Raw genomic sequence first — 14122 nt, forward strand, 5'->3', positions numbered from 1 at the left:
CAGGTACTCCTATCACTCACCGGATCCTATGACCAGGACTCTGCAGCCCTTCATCTAATGTATGCCACCATCCAGGCTTGGATGGTGGCCAATGGGCTTTGCCTCAATGGAGACAACACTGAGATTATCATTCTTGGTCCTAAAGCTATGCTAGCCAGACTTGGTAACCAATACTGTAATTTTACCATTGATAACTTCATCATCCTGGTATCTTCCTCAGTAAACACCCTAGGGGTCTACATAGACTCTACCCTATCTATGACAATGCAGGTCAGTGCCATTGCCTATGCCTCCGCTCACACCGCCAAACTTATTAATGCAGTAAAACCTTTCCTGTCCAAACCTAACTGTCTTTCAAGAGCTAAAGCCACCATAGGGGCCAATCTAGACTATTGCAATGCCCTGCTAGCAGGCACTTCGGCAAAAAACATAAACAGACTAAAAATTATACAAAACAGTGCGCTTAGAGCAGCTTTAAGCATCCCGAAAAGAGACCACATTGCACAAGCCAGGCAAGAAGCACACTGACTTCCTGTAAGGGAACGTATAACGTTCAAGACCCTCACACTTACGCAAAAGTGTATAACTCTCACAGACACCCCTACCTATCTGAAACCATCTCTAGAACAACCACCACAAGCCCTAAAGAGCCTGCTACTCAAACCAACTACACATCCCTGCCATCAATAGGGCCAAAGCAGGCGGGATCAGCTTCCCATACATAGCCCTCAAACTATGGAATGTCCTACCCGAAGCTCTGAGTCGAGACCTCCCTCACAGCCTTCTGGAAAATGCTAAAAATCACACTCTTCAACTAATAACACCTCCCCTCTGCTGCCCTATTCTGCCCCATCCCCTCCTCATGTACTTAGGCTATCAAGTCTGTCTGTATTTTGTAAAAATGCCTTTGTACTATGTAACTAAGCATGCTGTCTGTAACGATTGCAATTTCCTGGGATGCGGCCCATGGGATTATGCTATGGGGGAAGGAAGCTTATGGGAAGTATTCAAAATATGGGTGCCAAAGACTATACATGATTGTGCAAGGGAGCAAGAACTGAGACAAAGAGTAAAAGAAAAAGGTTGTTCCGGGAGGAACGAAAGGGGGAATGTTGGGATGCACCTTGTGACGAATCCCATGATGTCCTCACTGCTTCCGAAAGGAGTGCCCTTTCCCATGAGACCAGGGTGGTGAGGCCGCTACGTGATAGTCCCCCTGGGGGTGGTACTCAGTGTGTGGATCTCATGGAAGGGGAAACCCCCTTTGGGACCAATGATAACCACATCGGGAAAAACCGGTACTCCCGCCCAGAACATGACCCTGGTGCTCTTTCCCAGAGCTACCCCACCTTTCCTTCCTCTTCCAATTCCTCTTCACAATTACCCTCACATCCTATCTACTTTGCTAAGGCAACTCAAATAGAGAGTACTAAGACAAGGAGGAGTACTAGTGAGTTACCATCTCAATGCTCAATTAGTACTGAGGCGAGGAAGAGTACTAGTGAATTACCACCTGTAGGGGAAGCATGGTATCACAAGTATGACACTGACACAATAGATACAATTTGTAAAACCTTTATTGAAGTTTCTGGGGTTGGAAAAACTCCTACTTTGCCCTATACCTAAGATAGGAGTAGTCTACCATCAAACGATAAACTAAAAAGTCCTTGTGGAGTCCGTCAAATAAAAATGGCCTATGCTAACAAAACCTAATTCCTGCCCTATCTCTTATACAAAAAGTGTATAAAGGACAAATGTATGTAAAGGAAAAATCAGTGTTCAAAATAATAAATGTGGCTTGATGCAGCTCTCCTCCCCACGTTAGACCACACAGAGTAAGGCGGCCCATGTAGGCAAGGATGACGCACTCTGGCTCGGGTTCGCAACACAATAAACAGTTCCAAAATGTGGATCGAGGCCCGACCCGACGGATCCACACATCCAAATAATGTTTCAACAAAAAGTTCATGCAGGTCCCCCTCTGTCAGGCTCAGACCTCTTCAAAACACAGTTTATGTGGGTCCCCCTGTATCGGGCTCAGATCTCTCACAACAAAGTTCATAGAGATCCCCCTCTGTCAGGCTCAGACCTCTCACAATAAAGTTTATGTAGGTCCCCCTCGGTCAACAAAACTTGCAAGGCGGCTCGCTTCCCCAAGCTTATTACACTTCTGGTTTCCCTCAGTCGGGCTCAAACCACTTTCACATGTCGAAGACTTTCAAATGTGCATGACTTTCTTTTCAGACCTCCACAGGACCACTTTGACTAATGGTTCAACTTTCACTCTCTCCTTCTCTAGGAGTTAATTTTGCTTACTTCGCTTTTGCAGTTCACTTGCCTTACCATTACAAACAATGCACCTTTCACGGAGACGTTCAAGTGGGCTACTACCTTTCGACGGACCACTGCGCTACTCAGTATCGCTGACTTCACAGCTGTCCTCACTTCAAAGTTCATTCACAGGTCTGCATTTCTTCATGTCTCATCCACACGCGTGCAGCCTTCACTTGTGATATAATGTTGACATTTCAAACTTTCTTTTAACGCACACCTGTCTCTCAGGTCGCTTGCCAACTCACCGGCTGTGTGCGTTTCTTTCCTGGTTTTCCAAATTTCCAATTCACGAGTCAAGGTTAGTAGCACAGGCTTGGCCTCGCCTCCCCAACTCTGCCATTCACCTGGGAGGGTCGCTGGTGTACTTGAAACACAATGCAGCCTGCCGATGTGGGATCTTGGCTTCTCCACGTGTCTTTCACAGCCTGTCAGAGGCAAAAAGCTCCAGTGGGTAACTCTTGGGGTTTTCGACCCGCTGCTGTCGTCCCTTGGTCCGTCGCTCTGCTCAAGTAGGTTTGTCTTCACCCCGGAAGTGCTGCTTGTACTCATGTTCTGCCTTGCTTAGAGTGTGTCTCTAGGTTCTGCCTTTTATCCATGTGTGGAGAGCTAATCGTTATCAGGTATATGCCCTTAAAGTCAAGTGCCTGAATTTGCCTGAGCTGATTAACGGGACATGTCCAGTACAATGTATGAGAATTAGTCTGGTTACTCTCAGTCACCCTTTTCCTCAGCCTAGTGTTTGTGTAAAAAGGGGGGGAGTTGGGACCTCTGAGAATCTTGAAAAATAGTATGGGTTAGATGAACAAAAAGGGGTGGAATACTGCGTCTCATCATCGGCTGTCTCACCCCCACTCCCTGAAGACTCCTCACCCAGGTGATCCTCCCGCACTGGTCCACCCCCAGGAAATGGATCCAAAAGCGATGGCCGTGTCCTGGCCACCTGGATGACAAGTACCTGAGGACAAGTGGGTGAGACACCCTTTCACACATCTCAATACTCACCTAGTACTGAGACGAGGAGGGAATGCAGAGCAATACCGAGTACGCATTGGAACCACTTTCACCAGTTTAGTGGTTCACGAACAGTGATTGGCTGTTATGACCACTGTGAGGGGGCACAAGTTGTGCCACAAGCAGGCTCCCACCAGAACCCTGAGGGCCTTAAAACGACTGCAAAAGGGCTCCTGGAGCCAGTCCTGGCGCATTTGGCACCAGGATCATATGTAGGAAGGAAGGGCTGTTCAAACTAGGTCCCATTAATGTACATGGGCCTTTAAATCCAACATGGAAGCACCCACACAGCCTAGTTCTAAGAACCAAGCCATGCAGTCTAGTGTTTTGGGTGTGGCAGGCCTGGAACTACTTTCCCTGGTACTACTTTACCTGGGCTATATAAACCACACCCTGACTGCAGAACACGCTTCGCGTTATTCTGCAACCAGCAGCGTGACGCTCACCGTGTCCAGCTCCTGGTCTTCAGCATCTTCCTGTAATCCTGCAAGAACAAGATTATTCTGTTTTACATGAGAAAACACCATCCAGCACTCAGCATCTCAACTGGGCTGCAATCTGTGGAAACCTAGAGAAGAAGAACATCACTTACCTGTGAGTACTAGCTTAAGGACTTCCAGCGAACCGCTACCACAGCTGCTGTTCGAACATTGCGACCTGCAATAACGAGAAAGGGAAAAACAATATTAGAATGCGTGCTTCCAAAACATCGAATTCCATCCGTCTTACCAGAATTCCATCGCGCTACGCCACGCTTCCATCCGGAGCATCACAGCAACATCTGCAAAGGAAAAGAGACATATTCAGGTTTGCGTTCAATATTCAACAACCGCACAGCGCTGTACTTACCTTAACGGATTCCGGGGCCTGTTTTTCATCACGCTCTCATCCACTCGCAGCACCGCAGCGGGCTGTGAAGAGAAGAAGAACAAAACACAGGTTAGCTTTAAAAGACAATAAAGGCGCTGCGCTTCGCGCTTTCTCTTACCTAGAAACCTTTGCACCTGAAAAGAAGGAGATAAAGACATTAACGAATTCCCACCATAAACAGAACAGAGACTTACAATTAACAACCCTACCTGCCCACCAGCAGATTCGGGGTCCCAGCAGGCCTGGGCCCAAGGAAGACGTACTGCACCAGTGAAGCAACTCGGGCAGCTCGCCAACAAACGTCAAGCGCCCCTGCACAAGAAACACAGGACGGATAGCTCACCCTACAAATAACTAAGGTGAGAAAAAGAACCCCGTGGGAAGAGAATCAGTCAGAGGGAGGTGGGAGATTCACCCATTAGAGACAGTTATCACAAATCCTCCCTTCTGTAATTGCAGATTCATTATTCAGAACTGGGCAACTACGCATCCAGGGTTCCAGATCTCAGAGCCTTCCAGACGGCCCGGGGATATCAGGTGAGTGTAACAGAACGCAAAGCCTTTAAGCCTTATCCATCGGGGCGTCATGGAGATATCTGAAATTGATCAGTTAGCCCAGCTTTTGGGACAATTACGCGCCGAGGTACACGCAGCCTGGCAGGAAACCAATGCCTTAAGACGAGAGTTAATAGTCACAAAAGACTGTACTGATGAACTAAGCAAATAGCTACCACAAACCATTGCCCGGATTCGCCCCATCCGTCGATACACCATCATCAGTCAATCCAGTACAGATAACGTTGCCGGGAGCAGTACCCCTGGCACCACCAGAACGGTTTAATGGAGACCCCAGAAGGTACGCAACATTCGGTAACCAGTGCCGCTTCCATTTTCTTTGTAGGCCTGGGGATTTCCCAAACGACCAGACGAGGTTGGCCTTCATGTTATCATATTTGAGTGGAAGTGCCGCAGACTGGTTGGTACATTTAGTGAGCCAAGATGACCCATTACTGCAGAATTTCAGGGGTTTTCAACAGGAGATGGAAAAGTTATTTGCTCCACACTTGCATGGACAAGCTCTTGATAACGGATCCTGTCCCTCTGCCAAGAAAAGCAAGATTTGTTGACTTATATTGCCACCTTAATAGACTGGTTGTAGAAGCGGGGTGGCCAGAAGATAATAGAACCACGTTGTTTCATCGGGGCCTATGAGGAGACCTGAAGGATGTCCTTGCTCAAGTGGTAGACCCACGTAAAGACTGTCCAGAGTTTATCAACCTGGTAGTTCAGTTGGACCACAGATTACAGGATCGAAGAACAGACCGAAGTAGACTTGAAAATCGTGCCATGTACGTACGTTCAAAAGATAATGTTCAATGTCCATCAGAAAATACCACAGAACCCATGCAGATTGGAGGAGTACGACCCCCGTTAACCAAGGTTGAAAGAGACAAGAGGAGACAGCTACATTTATGCCTATACTGCGGTAAATCAGGTCACTACCTCAAAGAATTACCAGTGAAACCTCCAAGGAAGGTGGTAGGCGCTACAGAGAAAGAAGGTGATGGCAAGGAATCGGAAAACTAGCAGGCCCGGCAAGCGTAGAAGTCCACTTGATGAGAGAGAAAGATGAGTCACAGACCTCGCATTTCGCTGTACCAGTAGCCTTGATCAATCACAAACGACCGTCACGGATGCATGCCATAGAGGCATATATAGACAGCGGAGCAGTTGGTAATTACATAGATCGAGATCTGGCAACAGAAATGGGACTTCCCTTATGCACAAAACCAACAACTGAAAAGGTAACCACTGTTGACGGTACAGAAATTGCTTCGAAACCAGTAACCCAATGCACAACAGAATTAACCGTTCTGTGTCAGAATGGACATCAAGAAGCAATCACGTTTGACCTCATCAAAGGTCCTCAGTTCCGGTTGATCTTAGGGATGCCATGGTTAGTAACTCACAATCCCCACATAGACTGGCGTGCAAAGAGACTGACCTTTTCTGACGAATGCGCCCACGCTTGCTACCCCGAAATCTATACCATAGCCAAACCTGAAATCTGTTCAACGAATAGCATCGGGGATCGCGGAACCAATGGACACCTTACCAAAAGAATATCAGGATTATCAAGGTGTTTTTCAGAAGGAACAGGCTAACACATTACCGCCACATAGGCCCCATGACTGTCAGATCGACCTGATACCTGGCGCACAGATTCCTTGTGGTCGAATTTATGCACTTACGGAAACCGAAAATCTCCACTTGAAGTCCTATCTGGATCAATACCTGGCTAATGGGTTTATCCGCCCGTCAAAGTCACTGGCAGCCTCTCCCTTATTCTTCGTACCCAAGAAGGAAGGAGATTTGAGGACTTGCATTGATTACCGCGCACTTAATCAAATCACAGTAAAAAAACACTACCCTTTGCCCGTTATCCCGGAAATGTTGGACGAAGTCAAGGATGCCCAAATCTACACCAAACTAGACCTCAGAGGAGCATACCACCTTATACGTGTTAAGAAAGGGGATGATTGGAAAACCATGTTTCGCACCAAGTATGGCCTGTACGAATATCAGGTAATGCTGTTCAGGCTGTGCAACGCTCCCAAAGCGTTCCAATACTTCATGAATGATGTATTACGGGAATTAATCGATATCTGTGCCCTGGTCTATATTGACGACATCCTGGTGTATTCCCCTCTGAAAGAGATCATGTGGAACATGTTCGCTCAGTCCTTGCAAAACTTCGCCAGCACAAACTGTACGCTAAACTCGAGAAATTCTCCTTCCATGTTACCGAAGTTGAGTTCCCCGGTTTTGTTCTCTCGCCAAAGGGAGTCAAGATGGATTTACACAAAGTAGATGGCATCCTTAATTGGCCGTCACCTTCTTCACTTAAAGGAACCCAAAGCATGCTCGGCTTTGCTCATTTTTATCGCCGATTTATTCCAGATTTCTCACAGATAGTCCACCCAATCACATCGTCACTGAGAAAAAACAACAAAAAATTCCAATGGACTGAAGAGGCAGAACAGGCCTTTCAAGAACACGAGAAAAGATTCACCTCCGCTGCAATTTTACGACATCCTCGACCTGATCTCCCCTATGTAGTGGAAACTGGTGCTTCCAGCGTAGCTATGGGAGCAGTTCTCTCTGAAAGAGATCCAGAGACAGGCCAATTACACCCTGTGGCCTTCTGGTCACGTAAATTCTCACCACCAGAACTTAACTATGCAATTACAGACAAAGAATTGCTGGCAATAAAATCAGCCTTCAAAGCCTGGCGGCAGTATCTATTAGGTGCCAGACATACCATCACAGTCACAGATCACTGAAACCTTCAATACCTAAAGTCAGCAAAAGCCCAATCGTCACGACAGTTGCGATGGGCTCTATTCTTCGCAGAATACGATTACGTAATAACATACCGACCGGGAGTTCGGAATGGGAAGGCTGATGCCTTGTCTCGTATGGGTGTTGAAGAGAAAACAAATAGTACCCTGGACCCTGTTGCCATCATCCCAAGTGATAAACTACTGGGACTCACCACCACATTGACTCTGAGTGAACTTTAAGATAATATTCAAACCTTAATGAACCCTGAGATCTTGCAGAAATGGAATTCCCAAAATGAACATCACACGGTTCTGGATGGACTACCCTACTTCAGGGAACGACTATATCTACCAAGTAAAGATCTGCAAGAATTGATCATGTCTGGTTATCACGATTCCCTGATCGAAGGCCATCCCGGAATTGCTAAGACTCTAGCCAAGGTTAAACGGAATTATTGGTGGCCAACCTGGCGTAAGGACATTGCTCGATTCGTTCTATCATATGGGATATGTGCACAGAATAAATCACAAAAACAGAAACCAGCTGGCCTCCTACAACCACTCGATATTCCACCGGCTCCCTGGCATACTCTTTCTCTTGATTTTATTATGGACTTACCTCCCTGTCAAGATTTTAATACCATTCTGGTGGTTGTAGACCTGTTCTCTAAAATGGCACATTTCATTCTATTCAAAGGACTTCCTAACGTTACCGGTTTGGCAAAAGCATTTCTTGAACAGATTATAAAACTGCCTGGTTTCCCCTCAGTCCTAATCTCAGATCGTGGAAGCCAATTTGTATCCAACTTCTGGAGATAATGTTGTACCACGGCACAAATCGATGTTTGATTATCCACTAGCCATCACCCCCAAATGGATGGACAAACAGAAAGAACAAACCAGACATTAGAACAGTATCTACGTTGCATGCTGCATCAAGTGGAAGAGAATTGGAAAGACTTGTTATGGATAGCGGAATACGCATACAATAACTCCATACATACCAGCACGGGACAAAGCCCGTTCTACACAATATACGGAAGACATCCACGTACCTCTGAACTAGACTCCCCCACGACCTTGGAAATGCCAGCAGTAAAGATTCTACACACAAGCATAACCCAAGCCTTCAAAAGGGCAAATGAACATTTACTAGATGCCAAAGACAGACAAAACAAATTCTCGGACCGGCATCGAAAGAAAGCTCCCAATTACCAAGTTGGAGACGAAGTCTGATTGGCATCAAAACATGTGCCCATAAAAGGTACCTGGACCTTTCGTCCAAGATATCTAGGACCCTATACCATCGAATCGGTGATGAATCCTGTGGCCGTCAAGTTAGCCTTACCACCAAGCATGCAAATTCATCCGGTTATCCATGTGTCACTTATAAAACCTGTACCACCAGGAACCCAAGTCTTAACACCAACAAAACCTGTGCTAGTTGATGGAGAGCCTGAATTTGAAGTTAAAAACATCCTGGATTTGAAACGTACCAGATCTAGGCTATACTATTTAGTGGACTGGAAAGGGTACGGGCTTCAAGACAGAACTTGGGAACCAACTGAACATATTCACGCACCACGTCTGATTAAGAGGTTTCACCTGGATAACCCCACCAAACCCGGACCAGACAGGAAGGATACCAAGAGAGGGGCCTTGGGGGGAGTACTGTCATGACCACTGTTAGGAGGCACGAATCGTGCCACAAGCAGGATCCCACCAGAACCCTGAGGGCCTTAAAACCACTGCAAAAGGGCTCCTGGAGCCAGGCCTGGAGCCTTTGGCACCAGAATCATATGTAGGAAGGAAGGGCTGTTCAAACTAGGTCCCATTTATGTCATGGGCCTTTAAATCCAACATGGAAGCACCCACACAGCCTAGTTCTATAAACCAAGCCATGCGGTCTAGTGTTTTGGGTGTGGCAGGCCTGGAACTACTTTCCCTGGTACTACTTTACCTGGGCTATATAAACCACACCCTGAATGCAGAACACACTTCGTGTTATTCTACAACCAGCAGCGTGACGCTCACCATGTCCAGCCCCTGGTCTTCAGCATCTTCCTGTAATCCTGCAAGAACAAGATTATTCTGTTTTACCTGAGAAAACACCATCCAGCACTCAGCATCTCAACAGGGCTGCAATCTGTGGAAACCGAGAGAAGAAGAACATCACTCACCTGTGAGTACTAGCTTAACGACTTCCGGCGAACCGCTACCACAGTTGCTGTTTGAACATTGCGACCTGCAATAACGAGAAATGGAAAAACAATATTAGAACGTGCGCTTCCAAAACATCGAATTCCAAAAGTCTTACCTGAATTCCATTGCGCTACGCCACGCTTCCATCCGGAGCACCACAGCAACATCTGCAAAGGAAAAGAGACATATTCAGGTTCGCTTTCAATATTAAACAACCGCACAGCGCTGTACTTACCTTAACGGATTCCGGGGGCCTGTTTTTCATCGCACTCTCATCCACCCGCAGCACCACAGCGGCCTGTGAAGAGAAGAAGAAGAAAACACAGGTCAGCTTTAAAAGACAATAAAGGCGCTGCGCTTCGGCGCTTTCTCTTACCTAGAAACGTGCCTCTCAATCCGGCACGCCAGCATCAAGACCTTTGCACCTGAAAAGAAGGAGATAAAGACATTAACGAATTCCCACCATAAACAGAACAAAGACTTACAATTAACAAACCTACCTGCCTACCAGCAGATTCAGGGTCACAGCAGGCCTGGGCCCAAGGAAGGCGTACTGCACCAGTGAAGCAACTCGGGCAGCTCGCCAACAAACGTCAAGCGCCCCTGCACAAGAAACGCAGGACAGATAGCTCACCCTACAAATAACTAAGGTGAGAAAAGAACCCCGTGGGAAGGGAATCGGTCAGAGAGAGGTGGGAAATTCATCCATTAGAGACAGTTATCACAAATCCTCCCTTCTGTAATTCAAGATTCATTATTCAGCACTGGGCAACTACGCATCCAGGGTTCCAGATCGCAGAGCCTTCCAGACACCCTCGGGGATATCAGGTGAGCGTAACATTGGTAGAAGTAAGAGAATAACCGACAAAGGACTTGACAGTTTGTCAAGCCCTCGCAGGAGGAACCGCGAGAGACGAGACAAGCCTTATGTGTAGACGGGCGCTAACCGGGACAACCTGCAGAACGAGAGAGAGTCCGGGGCTGGTCCAGAATGGGAGGACCGCACGGACCAGAAGCGGACGAAGACTCCAGGTGACTCAGAGACTGTAGGACCGCAAAAGCACACCAGCACACCATACCCGAGCAGAAGAAACCTGCACACTGAGAGGGAAAGGGACAGTTGGGGGAAGGGCTCAAGTTGGGGAACAGCCCTCAAGATAAATCGATCCAGGGGCAGCGAATAATGCATAGACAGACTAGCCCTCCCATATGTTTAAGTTACTCTCTCTGAACCTATGAGGGCTGAATAGCCCGGTGAAGTGAAAAAAGTTGGAAAGGCTCTTGGCACACCACACTCCAGATATTATAGCCCTTCAAGAAACCCACATAGAAAAAACAGATTCCCACAGCCTAAAACTGAGGTGGTTTCAGCAGGTCTTGTAGGCTAACGCCAGGGGTAAAGTGAGGGGTCCTGATCGCAGTTAAAAAAGGGCTAGTCGCACAGATCTTGTCCACAAAAAGAAGGGAGATATCTCTTTGTAGTGTTGCGAACAGACACGTACATCCTCACACTCACCACGGTCTATGCTCCCAACACAAGACAGGATGGATTCCTGAGAGGGGTGCTCGCCGAAACTAGAGGGGTTTCCTCAGGAGGAGACAATACTGATGGGGGATTTCAACCTAGCGTAGGACTCCAATAGGGACAGAAGCTCTAACGCACAAGGCCCACTAGCCCCACTGTCATCAGCCCTGCTACGGAGGATAGAACACCTGGCGCTGCACGATATATGGGTTACAATTAAGGGAACAGATCAGGGGTACACTTTTAATTCCCACGTACATCACACATTTTCGCATCGACTATATTTGGCCTCTCCCACGTTGTTGGGCAGAATACAATACATAGATACTATCCCGATAACCCTCTCGGATCATGCCCCATTGGCATTGACTATTAACCTACATTGACGGAGGAGGGGTCTGTGGAGCTGGGCCTATCCTAAAGAAGTGTTAACTGACACCATGCTATGGGGGGAGGTGGAATCCAAAATGAGAGAATATTTCAAACTAAAGGGTGGGGCTGGAACATCAGAACCAATGGTATGGGACGCCTTTAAAGCTATCCTCAGAGGAGAGCTGATAGCACTCTGGGCATGCTGTCAAAAGCAACAACGCACCCTGGAAATCCAATTAGACAACAAGCTACAGGATGTCATGGATAGAATGAAGCAAAATACCTCTAGGAAGCTCTGGAAAGAGCACCAGCATATCAGAGGGCAATTATATTTCCTCCAAACGAAAAAGGCTGAATGGGTCCCCATTAGCTCTTAAACAAAAGGTATTACATACACGCTAACAAAGCAGACAAATTACTGGCAAGACAACTCAAGCAGAAGGCGGCAGCCCAAGCGATGAAAGGAATCACTACCCACAGGAGTGCGTTGCTCACTCTACCTCTGATATTGTGGCACAATTTGTTACCTTCTTCACAGAATTATATAGATCCGACAACCCAGACGACACACTCCAGAACACTCCCGAAGATTTCCCAAACAGACCGCATAGCACTAGATACAGATATTACTCAGGAGGAGGTCATCCAGACAATAAAGTGCTTACCCATGAACAAAGCCCCGGCCCCGGATGGATACACAGCAGGGTTCTATAAAGCATATCAGCATGCCCTGGCGCCCAGACTGATGTCCCTTGTGAACTCATTCGCGCAAGCGGGACGTATCACCCCCTCAATGGAAGAGGCCAAAATACTCCTCTTCCCCAAGCTGGACAAAGACTGTGCACTAAGTGGTTCGTACAGACCTTCATCACAGTGATCAACTTGGATGCAAAACTCTATACCAGAATCCTGGCCAATAGACTGGAACTCCTACTACCACACTTGATCCACCAAGCTCAGTCAGGATTCATATGTCCCAGACAAACACATGATAACATCAGGAGGATCTGCCATATTCTAGAAAAACCCCAAAAGAAAAGAGACCCCATGGTTCTCCTTTCCCTGGACACCAAAAAGGCATTCGACAGGGTTGAGTGGGCCTTTCTTTTTAACACCTTGGGGAAGATGGGCATAGGGCCAAAATACATGGCCATAATACATGCTAACTACAGGAATCCGACAGCACGGTTTCTAGTGAATGGGAAACTATCAAACCAAATTAAACTAACAAGAGGCACTAAACAGGGTGGCCCCCTATCACCACTCCTGTTTGCCATCTATCTTGAGCTCTTCTTGTCTACAATCCACACTAACCCCGACATCAAGGGTGTACAGTTTGGGCGGGAAAAACACACGGTAATGCCCTATGCAGATGATATGCTCTTGACCCTCTCTGACCCAGAGAATTCCCTCCAGGCGGTGATTCTGGAGATCTAATGATTCGGGGAAGTAGCAGGGTTGAACGTGTACTTAGTAAAGTCAGAAATTCTGAACCTAACAATGACGGGGGACAAGCTAAAACAGGCCAAACAAGTATCGCAAATTTCGATGGGTCCACTCTAGCATTAAACCTGTTGGCATAAGAATAACCCCAACATTACAGGGCCTTTATGGAGCAAATTACCTCCTGCTGATAGAGCAACCTAAGCGGCAACTTCTCAACTGGGGCCCCCTTTCAGTATCCTGGATGGGTAGGATCAATGTAATAAAAATGGTAATCCTCCCCAGACTCCTATACTATTTCCAAGCTCTCCCGATCACAGTGCCAGAATCATTCTTCCGAGCAGTGCACAAAATTATAAACCCATACATCTGGAATCACAAACCCCCCCCCCAGGGGAGCAATGAAACTGCTTAAGACACCAACCAAAAGAGGGGGACTTGGACTCCCGGATCTTTGCATGTACTATAGATTCTTCCCAAATCAGAATCATCAAAGACTGGCTAGCTCCTGAATCGGAGAAGAAATGGCACTAAATGGATCAGGCCGTGGTCGGCGCGCCACTGGGTGAAGATGAACGCCTGGAGAACATGCATAGGTCGGATATCAGTAAATTGGTCGAAAGCACCTGGGACTTCCTGGCCCAGAACAGGCAATTTACTACCTATCCATCCCCATGTACTCTGATTTTGCCAACCCCAGTTCACCCCCAGCGTGGCCTTAGGGGCCTTTAAGAAATGGAAAGAAAGGATTATAGAAGTGCCAGCTTCAGGGATGGCTGCCTGAAGGCTGAGCTCCTGCACCTAAGCTGAATCACTGCTCTACAATGACTGATGCTGACAACCCTGACACAAAACAACCAGCTAAACAACAAAAGGGGATGTATAGAAGACCCCTGATGAAAGAGAGGACAAGAGTTTGGACCTGCTGACTAAACTGACCTTGGATATCACTGAAATCAAGGAGAAGGTCTCTAAGGCAGATGAAAGATATGTTGAACTTACTTCAAATTTCAACAAGGTG

This window comes from Ambystoma mexicanum, chromosome 2p (assembly GCF_040938575.1).
Source record: "Ambystoma mexicanum isolate Mex_15411 chromosome 2p, UKY_AmexF1_1, whole genome shotgun sequence".
In the NCBI taxonomy this organism is placed as follows: domain Eukaryota; kingdom Metazoa; phylum Chordata; class Amphibia; order Caudata; family Ambystomatidae; genus Ambystoma; species Ambystoma mexicanum.